This window comes from Pan troglodytes, chromosome 5 (genome assembly GCF_028858775.2).
Source record: "Pan troglodytes isolate AG18354 chromosome 5, NHGRI_mPanTro3-v2.0_pri, whole genome shotgun sequence".
Lineage (NCBI taxonomy): Eukaryota > Metazoa > Chordata > Mammalia > Primates > Hominidae > Pan > Pan troglodytes.
The window spans coordinates 102,286,864-102,296,508 of NC_072403.2; the positions used below are offsets into that span (position 1 = coordinate 102,286,864).

Below are 9,645 nucleotides of genomic sequence, written 5' to 3' on the forward strand. Positions count from 1 at the left end.
GCAGCTTTAATTTAAGCTCATCATTGTTTGCATAGAAATCTTTATGCACTCATCTGCTTGATTTTTTAAATCACTTAAAACCTCCAACACTGACACACTAAGCATCTCCCATTTAGCTTTCTCCAAAATTTGAACTAAATGCTGAAAAATAAGCACAGTACTATACATTCATACACTTGATCATTTCCCAAATTGAGCTTCAAATGTGTGCTTAATGTTTCAAGTGGCTCCTGAGAATGATGCTTCTTGACTAAAGATGACAACTTCGGTGTCTGGCCCAGGCAGAGCTGAGTCAGCATTCTAAACAGTGACCCTGCAAACCTGAGGTAATTGGGGGTTACTGCCATGCCAACTGCCTGAGTCCTTTAAAACCATTCAAATCTCCAGTTGAGAGTTGCAACATGCTAATCTGGCAAGATAATCTCTTCCTGAAATTGACCAGAATGAGAACAAAGGTTACCTCCTTTTATCTGTTACTGGTAGCTAATATTTCTAATTAGGATTTCTGATGGAATTAGTTCTGAATGAAATTCTTCCTCCTTGGTAGAATACTCTACCTCTTACAGGTATAGTTTTTTACCTTTTCCTACCCACCAAAAAAAAAACACAAAAAAAAACCCCGCAAAAAACAAATTCCCTCCACCTAACAAGAGGGTACGAGTGTGAGTTACAAGTAAACCCTGGAGACAGAGCCATGGTATTTCAGTTATATGCCTAGTACTTCTTTTGCCTTTATATGCATCACTTTTACTCTCCGATCCCTAAATGGACACTAAAACCTAAGGAACGCAATTATTAGAAAGCAGGCCATGTGAAAGACAGGAGATATACTCACTCAGATTTACTGAGAAATTATTTTTTAACTTTAAGATAGATGTCAACAAAACATCCGATATTTTAGAGTGAGATGACCTTTATTTCTACTTCTGGGAACTGCTAAAGAGAGTTCCAACTTCAAATGAAGAAGAAAAGGAAAAGGGAGAGCCATAACATGGTAAGAGAACAGGCCCAAGCATCAGACAGCTAGTGTCCAATTCCAGTTCTACCATTCATTAGCTGAGCGACACCTATGCTGCGGCTTCTAGTGATCACACCTAGCCCTGGGTTGTCCTGAGGATTATGTGAGTTAATATGAGCAGCACACAGAGGAAGCTCTCAATACAAGTTAACTATCATCAAAGAAAAAGAAAATAGAGGGGTGTTAGCATGAAGTATCATCAATTTATTTTAAATCGATGCTGTCAAAATTCCTTAATTTTACATCTAAGAATGGTCTAAATAAGACGTGTCCAATCTTTTGGCTTCCCTGGGACACACTGGAAGAAGGAGAACTGTCTTGGGCCACACATAAAAGACACTAAACACTAATGATACGTGATGAGCTGAAACAAGAAAAATAGCAAAAAACAAAAAACAAACAAACAAAAACAAAAACAAAAAACCTTTGTGTTGGTCCGCATTCAACACGCAAGAGGCCTGCTGGCCATGGGTTGGACAAGCTTGGAATAATCTTCGGGCCACAGAGGATGGAGACCCTCTGCTCTGGAGTAGCCAGGGACTTCAGACAGACTATTTAGACTCACTTTTTCACCAAAGGCCCTACACACATCAGCTGACTGGGAGAGAATATCTTTGTAGCTTCTGATCATTCAAATATTGTCAAAACCAACCTAAATATGTTCAAAATAAGAATGTTAACTTGTATTTTTTCCAAGTATGGAAATGAACAGTACTCTTGGCAGTTAACTTCTGTTTTTATCAGGTTCTAAAGACCCAGGTAAATAAATCAATTCTGGACTCTGTATACAGGAACTATTATTTGCCAAAATGGCCCCAGAGGTTCCAGCATGGCTTATGCAATACTCCAAAGGGCCAAAGATAGTAGTGAATTAATAGGATTAGGAAGCTGGAGAAAAAGTGAATCTCAAGTTTCGGACTGTCCCTGATGGAAGGTCACTCCACAATTCCTCAGGGAGGGCTTCCCCAACCTCCCGACCAGGTTAAATCTCCCCATTAGACACTCTGGTGTATGAAATACTTCCCTTCACGAGCAGTGGGTTATCTGTTACTAACTGATCAGTGCCATTCTTCCTACCCGATGACATGCTTCATGAGACCAGGGGCCAGGACTGGGTTTGCTCCCCACTAGCACTGTGGTCACTTAACACTATGCCTGCCACGTAAGAGATACTCAGTATATATTTGTTTAATGAATGAATGAGGCATCTGCCTCTAAGCAACAGTATTTCTGGACACTTGGCCCATTTTGCACTATCCACGAGCTTCTGTTACTTAGAAGAATACAGGATAGGAAAAAAAGAAAAATTGCCAAAAATCTATGGATACTGAAATACTAAGGAAAGATGCTGAGCATGTACATTCACTTTGTTTCCTACTTGTGGAATGGAAATCATCACATTGGGATCTCCCAACTTTAAAATCCGAAGTGAAGGTCTAAGCTGTCTTTGGGTTAGACTCCTGGAAAGTCTTGAGGAAATTCCTGAAGTATCTGCAGAAAGTGTCAGGGGAGGGAGAATAGAAGATGGCCCAAGACTAGAGTGATGGAAGACTTGGAAACTCGAAAAGCTTTCTTCTAACTAACTGGGACTTTGTCTACATGCCAGCTACAGGCTCAGGCACACATGAAGAGAATAATGAGATGAATGGGAGGACTAGAAAGTGGAGGATTTAAATGCTTAGGAAAGGAGCCAATGAAAGCTGACACAAGGACAGGAGGGACCTAGCAACCAAGCGCCGGCTCTCATCACATCAGCAGCAGCATGTCCTACAGCCTTCAGGAAAAGAACAAAAAGGTCAGGGAGGAAAATGACACATCTCAGAACCAAAGGGCAATTCATTATGAGGCTAAGGAACAAAAGAGAAGTCAACCAGGGAATATGCTGAAGAAACGGTGATTATGAAGTCACTGGGGAAGACTGAGAGGCATTTTGGCTGTAGTTCCAATGACAAGAATGAAGGATGATGTGAAATGCTTTTGGATTGGGAAGATTTATTATTTTGGAAAAAAAATAGCTCAAGGAAAAACAAATGGCAAAATTCCTGCCTGAATTTTGAAGTAGTGTCACTAGCAGGATGAGGTTCAATTTATACATTCTTTAGAAATGAAATGGCCCTTGGAAAAGACATAGTGGTAAGATTCGCAGGACATTTCCAGCCTTACGGAAGCTGAGTAGCACGCTGATAGTAAAATGAAGTTTCAGTTTTAGATAGACTGACATTTGAAATTAACAAAAAAAAAAAAAGTAAAGGGAAAAAATTAAAAGACCCTGAACTGACCAAAAAAAAAAAAAAAAAGCAACTACTGTCTTTTTTTTTTAATTAAATGTCATCACAAACAAACAAAAAAAAGGTGAAAGGTGAGTTGTATTTTGGGCAATCTTACTGAGTTTACAAAATGTTTAGTTCATAGCAGGTTTCAGTTTGGACATGAACAGTTTGTAAATATTTACATAAAATTTAAAGATAGGAGGACAGCAGAGGTCATATATTGCCATTAACAATACAGAAGCAATTTTCCGTCATTCCCAAGGCCTTGGTGCTGCGTTCCCACATGTGGCCCCAGCTCTGCCAAAAGCTTGTCTTCTTTTCCAAAGAAATTCCAATTTTTGCAACCAGCACTGACTTCTGAACTGTGAGTACCTCTGACAGGGTCATATGTCGCTGAAGCTTCTTCAACATCCAGACAGGGAAAGGAGAAAAACAGGGAGGCAGATGTACAGCGTCTGCTATCTGAATTGCAGATTTTGACAAATATGTTACATTTTATATTGTTCTCTGTTCTATGTGAGGGCAGGGACCATGTTCTCTGTATGTCACAGTCCTACACCACGCCCAGTCATTGATTCAGGACTGGACTGTGTAATGGAATGGGGAAATAACCTTCAGACATTCAAGAAAACATGCACTATATTCAGATTAAGTTCATTCCAACATGAGATTAGTTCTTCCAACTCTGCAGAATGGGCAGGCACGACACCTACTTCAAAGGGTTGCTTTGAGGAATCAATGAAGTACATTCAGGCAAGGTAGTCAGCACTGGGTCTGGCACATGGTGCGGATTCAGTAAATCAAAACTATTATTTTGGTAAGTGTTCTCAAATGTCAAACTCCCATGGAGGTCCTTAGGCATTACCCAGCCAAGTTACCCCATCTGGTCAGTAACAACTAAATAGAGGGCAGGTGGTTCAAAAGTAATGGATTATTCACCTGCAACGAATCACACTGTACTCATGGTATTAAATCATTCGGCCTTTCATGTCGAATTCTCTGTTAAAAAGGAAGCTGATCAATCCCTGAGTGGGACTCAGTGTTGATTTGAAGTTTTGTTTTTTTGGCATCTTTCTATTTTCCAGGTAGTTGTAACCATTCATTGGGTGCATACTCACAAATCATCCACTATATGCCAGGCCTTTAGAAAACAGAGACACACAAAGATATTAAACAAAAAAAGATGTTTCAGTCTGTTCAGTAGTGGGAGACAAGCAGCCCCCAGGCCGACTCTAGCTCTTACATATGCTTTCATCCAAAAATTTTTTAAAGATTTGAGCCAATATTTAAAAATCAGGAAATTCCACATAAATATCCAATATTCAGCTTCCCCTGGAAAAATCAAATGATGTGGCAACACAAAGCCAGTAGTCCTACCAACTGTTTCCTAGCGAGAGTCTACAATGAGTTGAGTAGGGGCGGCCTGCCACTCCACACTATGCCCTGCTCCTCACCAGAACCAGGTAAGTATATAATTTGCGGGGCTCAGTGAAAAATGAAAACGAGGGGCCCTTTGTTCAAAAATTATTAAGAATTTCCGAAGAAAACAGCAGAACCTTATACCAAATATGAGGTCCTTCTGAGCAGGGAAGGGGAAGGGGGCCTATGTAACTGCACAGGTCTTATGCCCATGAAGCTAGTACTGGCTCTCACCCCCTGGACATACAGGAAGATATTTATTTATCTAAGTATTCTCTCATTCATTAAAAATCAAGCCTGCATTTACAATAAGCTAGATGTCACACCCCTGAAATCTGAGGTTCAAAAACTAGAGTAGAGGGGCCAGGCACAGCAGAGATAGAGAGCCACTAGGGTCTCTTTCCTTTTTGTTAAGACTGGATCCACACCAGAGACACTGAAAGTTAATCCAAGTAAAATTAAACTGCTCTCAACAATACAGATTGGCTTGAGCCCTTTTGTTGGCATCACAGGAGCCTCGATTAGGAATTCTGAGAAACAGCTCACAAGTGCTAATGAATAACTAAGTCCTGTCGGCTGTGCAGACAGTGGGCCCAGAAGTGAAGGGCTGGCCTAGGAGAGATCTGAACATGAACCTGACCATCTGGCCCTCTGTGACTCACTTTGATCACAAAATGAATTGCAACAAATTGAAGAGCACATGGCTAGAGTTAATTGTCTCATCTGTAATCTGAATCTACTTTTAAGCAGTTATTATTACCCTCTATCAGGTGGAAACATTTCCTACCATCACTGCAAAGTGCATTTTCCTGATGAACTATAATGGATCATTAAATTCCATATCTGAATAACAATACTGTGTACTTATTCAGTGCCTTTCATCCAGGGATTTCAAGGCAGTTTGCAAATAATTAAGCCCCTTACACAGCAGCCTGAGGTGAGCTACTGGAAAAGAATTGCCTGAAGATACTAAGTCAAAGGGCATAATTCAATAGGAAAATAATAAATGGCTTTCTCCCAGGCACTGGTAATACAGAAAGTGAATCCTGATCCCCTCCCTCCCTTTCACCTCACCCCTTCTTCTTCATAGCAGATCCTGACAGGCAACATACAAAGAACCAAAAAAGTAACAGGAGTGTTCACAATTTAGCTATGAGTTCAGACACACACTTAACTGAGAAGTGTGTGTCTCCATGTAATCCTGGCAAACACACTACCAACTGACATTTCAGTCCACCTGCAGAATAGACAGACAGCAGAAGAATTTACTCAACACATTCATGATTACCAAATGGCAAACCTGAAGCCTCCTGCAATGCAAAACGAAAATACGGCTCTGCACCAATAAAGTTATGTTCTAACAAAAATACTTTATTCCATGGTTGTGTGTTCCATTTCTGGGACTTCGCTCTATTTCAATGATATTCAGGTTTCGAGAGTAAAAAAAACGCTGGAAATGGGCAATCAATAAATTTCTTTCAAAAACCAGAATACTAGAAGGGAAAACATTTCAGCCACTCAAAGTTTTGTGGTGAAATTATAAACTCCAGAAAAACTGAATTTATAATGGAAATGCTGACAGACCTTTCAGTGGAGCAGTTTGAACGCAACACTGTAATTTGGCAATCTCTCTTACAGACTAAAGACTAATTCTAACAAGATGTCATTTTGACTCACGTTTATTATTACCTGCAAGAATGAAAAACGCCGTTTACTCGGGAGGTGCCCGAGAACAAGGGTGGGGCGATCTCACATTTTAAGCAAGACGCCCGCTGCCTTACCAAAATAGCCCTCTCCGCCAAAGGAGGGGCAGCCTTTCACGCTCAGCTTCTTTCATGTCAGCCCGAGCCTTTGCAGCAAGACGTGCCTTTCCTACATGTTACATTTTAATGATCTGAGAAAACCGTTATCAGCGTTAACATCTCTAATTTTACTCTAAACAGACAAAAGCAAAATATCTCATTAGGCATCATCTCCGCCAAGGTTCCCACTAGGCAGGAAAGGATTTTTATCTAAAGTAATTACCCTTTTTAGTTAAATACACTCAACAGATGAAATTTACACAGGACTGCAGCACTAGACAGCGAAGGTGAAAACCAGGAACGCCGGGTCTCGCCGCCCGCGGGCCCGCCGGGAGGCTGCGGGTCCGTCTCGCGGGTGGGGCGCCCCGGTCCCTCTCATTTCCTGGAGGCCACGGGTCACGGCGACGGCGGTGACTGGGAGAGCAGGCTGCGAGGCGCGCCTCATCGGGCCACAGACAAACCACCCCGGCAGCGGCCGCGCCGGAACTTCCCTCAAGTTGCCAAACTCGCCTACGCGCGGGAGAGTGCTGGGGATGCCCCACGCGCCCGCGACCCCAGAAGCCAGGAGTGTGCCACCCCTTCACACACTCACTCCCGGCCCTGCACGCTTCCCCTCACGGTCCGAGTTCCTGCAAATGCTTGGCCAGACCGAGGTCGCCGAGATGCTCGCTCCAGTCTCTCCCCTCGTGGGCACCTGGGGTAGCCCGTAAGCGCCGCCCGCCACCTTCTCCAGCGGCGCCGGGCTCCCGAACACCCGCCGGGTGAGCGAAGCACAGCGGGGCCACGGAGCGCCTCGACGCGGGGACGGGGAGGGCAGTGTCCCCTTCATAAACCAGTCTCCTGGGTGAAGCTTCTGGGGCTTGGAGACTGGGGTGTAGGGGGTGTGTGTATGTGTGTTGCACTTTGACTTCATGCAGGATCTGTGGGAGAGGAGGTGCAAGGTTTCCCTCTCAGAAGCCTGGCGCCCTTAGGTCTTAGCTACGCAGGACGCTTTCCGACAACCCGATCTTTCGCTAGGAGAGATTCGATCCAGGTCTGCGCCGCGAGGCCCCCAGCTCGCCTCTTCCTGCGACCCTAAACTTGGGCTTTGATTCCCCGCCGGTCGCGGTGGTCCGGGCCACCCGGCGGCGGCTGACAGCTGAGCGCAAAGGCGCCGCGGCCAAGGTCCTCGCGGAGCAGCCCGGGGCGCGCACGCCGGGGGTTAAGGAGGAGGCCGCCCGGCCTGGGGCCGGGATCGCAGGCTGGGGGCCGGGGGCAGGGCCGCGGGTCTGACAGCTGCTGCGGCTCGCGCGGACGCGCGCCTCCTGCAGCCCGCCCTCCCCATGCCTGACTTATTACCCTCTGCTCCTCCTCCCCCTGCTGTTCCAAAACACCCTTCGACGCCAGCAAAATACAATGCGCCTCGGCCGCCGTAAACAGCCGGGCGGGAGAGCACACATTCGGCGCGGCGCGGCCGCCGGCTCGGCTCCCACCCCCTTCCCGTTCCTAGAAAATGCCATAAAAGCGGGCAGGGCGCGGGGAGGGCGGCTGCGCGCCCGGCGGCCGGGGCTCCCTTCCCGCGCCGTTTCCCCACGCCTCCCCGCCCGCCCCGCGCGCCCGCTCCCCCCGCAAACTTGCCCCGCCACCCCGCCCAGCGGCGGGGCCCGGGGCCCGGGACTCACCTCGCCGGAGAACTTTGCGTCCTTTTCCGCCTCCTCTTCCCCGCGTCTTCCCGGCTCGCAGCCCCCTCCCGGCAGCCGGCGAGGTGGGCAGTTCGTGGGTCACCGAAAGCTTGCGGAGGGGACGCGCATCACATGGCAGCTCGTTCCCAGCCCCCCGAGTGCGCCGGGAAGGGGGAGGGGAAGAAGGGGCGAGGGGAGGCCGGGGGGAAAGCGAGAGCGGGGCGGCGGCGGGAGTGGGCAGGCGGGGTGGCGAGGGCGGCGGCCGCTCACGTTAGCGCTGTGCGACCGCAGCCCGGGCGTGCACGGCCGCTGCTGCTGCTGCTGCTGCGGCTGCTGCTGCTGCTGCTGAGGCGGCGGCGGCTCGGCGCTGTTTGCTCCGCGCCGCGCGGCTTGCGTTCTCCCCGGAACGCCCACACTCTCAATCGCTACATTGTTGACATTCGGCGCTGACGTCACCCGCTCCCCATTCACAATAACTTTACGGGAGCCGGGCAGCGCACCTCCCCGGCCGCTGGGGCGCGGTACGCCCGGCGACTAGCGTAAGCCGCTCCGCGAATGGCGCTCCGGGGGCTGGGGCTGGGGCGGGGGACGGGGGCGGGCGCGCGCGCTCCGCTGGCTCGCGGGAGGGGGCGCGCCTCATGCCGCCGCAGCAGCAGATCTCCCCGCTTTGTGCGGCCGCGCGGCCCGGAGAGCCCCCTCCTCCCGGCCCGGCTGACCGCCCCGCTCGGCCTGGCCTTCCCGGCCACGAAAGACGAGGGTTGGGGGCATAGCAGGGTGAGAGTAGTGGTGAGGGCTGGTGTGGCACGTGGGGAGGGGGCCAGAGCCCTAGGTGCTGCACCTGGGGAAGGAGAGCAGACATCGGGACCGGGGATCCCAGGGTTAGCTAGCGTTTTCCTGGAGGGGCAAGAAAAGATGCTCCACTGGCCCCCACAAAGCTGACCGGACTCCCTTTTGGGTGGGGACCGGGCGAGTAAAAGCAGCCTTTTGAATGTTGACTTCTCAATCCTTTTCAGGAGGCCCTCCGCCTGCCCTACTGAGCGAACCTTTAAGCCCCCAAGCCAGTGTTTTTGAAAAGAGCGTGGTCAATTTCAGGAGGACATTAAAAGCCAACCTCCCGGGCTTCAGCCCCAGCTCCTACTGCCTTCCAGCCACTCTCCCTTGCCTTTCCTTTCTGCGGCTCTTAGGGTGTTGTTGCTTCCCTTAAAGGCCGTCGTGTGAGTGCCCTGTCAGAAGAAAGCTTGGTGGTGGTTAGGATTTTACAGAAGGTAATTAGGATTTAGGCTGAATGTACATTTGCAATAAAATAAGTTTGTGTTAGTGTTGTGCTGGTGCCTGCAACTTTACCTCTTGCCAAGGCCAGAAAATTCTGCCACGTTTCCCTAAACACCTATAACTTGGCCCTCTTGTGTACAGGCAGTATTCCATATTATTACATGTGGTGCTGATTTTTAATGAATATTATAAAAGTTTGGCTC

The 9,645-nt window shown here is 48.1% G+C and overlaps 1 protein-coding gene across 3 annotated transcripts in view; it reads right to left on the reverse strand.

Moving 5' to 3' along the window:
* The window catches only part of BACH2 (BTB domain and CNC homolog 2), a 364,684-nt gene extending 355,987 nt beyond the window's left edge, over nt 1-8,697 (reverse strand). For all 3 annotated transcript variants that reach the window (XM_016956004.4, XM_016956002.4, XM_016956003.4), the window contains exon 1: nt 8,171-8,697. The gene's annotated coding sequence lies outside the window, so the exon portion shown is untranslated. The remainder of the gene's footprint in view (nt 1-8,170) is intronic.
* Between the last annotated feature and the right edge of the window lie 948 nt (nt 8,698-9,645).